General features: G+C 36.9%; 1 pseudogene; it reads right to left on the bottom strand.

Annotated features, from left to right (window-relative positions):
* Positions 1 to 535: 535 nt before the first annotated feature.
* Positions 536 to 764, bottom strand: LOC129518315 (ubiquitin-like protein 5; annotated as a pseudogene).
* Positions 765 to 3,229: the final 2,465 nt, after the last annotated feature.

The following is a 3,229-nucleotide window of genomic DNA, read 5'->3' as shown; positions in this document are numbered from 1 at the left end:
CATCAACAAACAAGTACAGTTTTGTCTCTCTCTTTGTTCTTTTGATTTTAATGTATCTCCTTTTTCTTAGAATGTGTCATTTAGAACTTACAGCACAATGTTAAATAGTAGGAGTGATAGCAGGAATGCTTGTTTTGTTCCTGAATATAATAGACATGATTTTAATGTTTAACTATTAAATATGTTTTGTCTTAGGTTTTTAAATAGATATCATTTATCAGATTAAGAAAGTACTAATTGATTCCTAGTTTGTTAATTTCAGTCATGAATGATTAAATCTTATTGAATTGGGTTTTTTGCCATCTGTTGATATTGTTTTCTTTTATAACAGTGTGATAAATTATATAGATTTTCTTCTTTTTCCTTTTTTTCCAACTTCTAAGATTTGATTAATGTGAGTTTTTTAAAACAGGTATCTATACCAGTGTGAGGGTGAGGGTGGGAGAAGAAGGGACTGGAGAGGAGGAGGGGAGAGGAGGGGAGCAGGGCAGAGGGGAGGGCAAGGCAGGGCAGGACAGGGAGAAAAAATTCTGCTCTATTGGTAATAAAGCACCAGGTTCATCCCATCATGGATCTCATAGTTCACCAGACATACATGGTCCTTAAAACCACTTGTGCCGCTTCTTCAGGATGATCTTGTTCCAATTGGTGCCAGTTTGGGCTGTGATCTTGGGGAGCTTCTTAAGGTTCCTGATGGTGTCATCACTGTTGCACTTAATGTGGTCCTTCTTCCCTAGATGGTTGTTGCAAACAACCTCTATCATCTTGTCTGGAGCTCAAAATGCCTGGAACCCACCAATGCCACAACCTCCTCACTTGAGGGTGGAGCCCGGGTCAGCACATAGATTTTCTGATATTGATGCATCCTTATATTCCTAAGATAAAACATCCTTGATCATTATGTTTATGTACATGTGTGCATGCATGTGCACACATAGCTGGATTAAATATGATAATATATTTAGGATTTTTATTTTATGCTATATACTTATGTTGATGATGAAAAAAAAAGTCCTCTTCCCTTCAAGGTTCTTCTAGCTAGTCTAAGAGTAAAGTTGATATGAGACAGATTAATAGGAAGAAATTAAACAAAAGCTTAATTACATGTATACCACCTATATACATTGGAGAGACCCAGGAAAACTGTAACTCCTCAAAATGGTTGAAGCCATTGCTTTAAATACCCTCTCCAGGCAAAGATAAATGGTGATGGCAGGGGTGGGGAATCAGTTATAGAAGGTTACCAGGAAGAGCACAGTAAACAAAAGTAAGGTGGTTATGCAGATTTAAGTCCATGCCTTCTCCACTAGTAACAGTGTCTACAGGGTTATAGTCATTCTCCATTTCCTAGCACTGAGGGAGACACTCTTAGAAATGAAAAATTTCCTCATATGTGTAAATGTCTTTTATAAAAGGGTAACTAGGGGTGCCGGGTGACTCAGTTGGTTAAGCATCCAACTTTTGATCTCAGCTCAGGTCATGATCTCAGTGTTGTGGGATTGAACCCTGCATCGGGCTCAGCACAAGAGTCTGCTTGAGACTCTCTTTCCCTCTGCCCCTCCCACTGCTCTCTCTTTCTCTGTCTCTCAAATAAATAAATAAATAAATAAATAAATAAATAAATAAATCTTTTTTTTAAAAAAAAAGGTGGCTAATGTCTACTTGGTTTTCAAAGTTTCTATTGTGTCCACAGTTTCTTAAAAATAACCATCTTAGAATAATCGATATCCCAAAGAGGCATATTTTGGGGTGGCAAAATTTGCTCCTCTACATTTATTTTTATACTTCTCTTATTTGGTACAAAGGTTATACTCGTTTCATCAAATTTGTTGAATAGCTTTCTCTCTTTTTTGTTCCTGGAAATAATTTGTATTATACAAAGGCTATCAGTTGTTTAAATATTTGGTGAAATTTGTCTGTAAAGTTTCTTGGCATTCATATCTTTTTTATTGGGATGGAGTTAGAAATTGACTACCAGTTCAATTTTATTAGTGAGTGTAGATTTGTTTGTTTAAATATATTTTAATCATTAATAACTCTCAAAAATTTTGTCAAAATACTATTGTTTCTATTCTCTTATTACTTAAAAAATTTGTAATTATGTGCATTTTCCCCTAATTCAGTTTTGCATTTTCCTATTATTTTTCTTGATCTGTTTTGTTAGTTTTTAATTTTTTGTTGGTCTTTTCAGAGAACTTGTCTTTGGATTTATTGACCTTCTCTATTTTCCTTTGTGTATGTCTTCTGGCATCTAGTTTTGCTGATATAATTCAGCCTAATAATGGTCATTTTGTTTAAGTTATACTCTTTTTTGTTTTTTAAGACTTATTTATTCTGGAGTATGTGAGCAGAGGGAAGGGCAGAGGAAGAGAGAAAGAGAAAGGGAGAGAAGCAGACTCCCCACTGAGCATGGAACCTGACACAGGGCTCCATTTCATCACTCCTGAGATCATGACCTGAGCCAAAATCAGGAGTCAGAAGCTTAACCAACTGAGCCACCCAGGCACTCCTAATCTGTCTCTTTTCTTTGGTGACTTTTCAGATTGGTGTTTGTCCTTTATGTTTTTAAATTTTTCTACAGTGTACCTTACGTATATGTGCCCTCGATTCTGGGAACAAAATGTTGAATATCATCTCTTACTCATTTTGTCTAACATTAAGGTACAGAGCAGGATAGTTGACTTATAAATCAATCATTCATCCAGTTACCCAACATCTATCATTTGGTAACTAGCTGTTCATGCTCTTTCTCCCCCACTACTTGGTCTCTGTTGTCTGACCCAAGGGAAGATATAGGAGCTGACTGAGGCTACACTGTTGTGGAACTAGTGTGTCCTTTCTAGATGTCCCCAAATTCCCCCAGTTAGCCTTGTCTTCTACATCACTACCTGTGTGTTCTCTTAATCAGCATAGTCTACTATGAAATGTCTGGCTTTCTACAAGTGAGGCAAAAAAAGAGATATTTTCATTTTTCTAAACTTTTAATGACCCACCAGTGCCATTATTAATAATTTTTCTGCCAGTGCCCTAGGCTATCATCTTGATGGCAAAAGTCAAGGGTGTGTCTACTTGCTGGTAAAATCCAGGATGTGTCCATATGATGAGGAACCAAGTTCCCTTCGACTTGGCGACTTGTACTTAGTGAGAATACACAGGCATGCTACCACCTGGCTTCCGAAAAGTCTGCAAAGTGGCTATGAGGACTTCTGCCAAAATCTGTGCTAAATGG

This window comes from Nyctereutes procyonoides, unplaced genomic scaffold, assembly GCF_905146905.1.
Source record: "Nyctereutes procyonoides isolate TBG_1078 unplaced genomic scaffold, NYPRO_anot_genome, whole genome shotgun sequence".
Lineage (NCBI taxonomy): Eukaryota > Metazoa > Chordata > Mammalia > Carnivora > Canidae > Nyctereutes > Nyctereutes procyonoides.
Note: the sequence above shows the minus strand (reverse complement) of the source record. Positions and strands in the feature narration are given on the sequence as shown.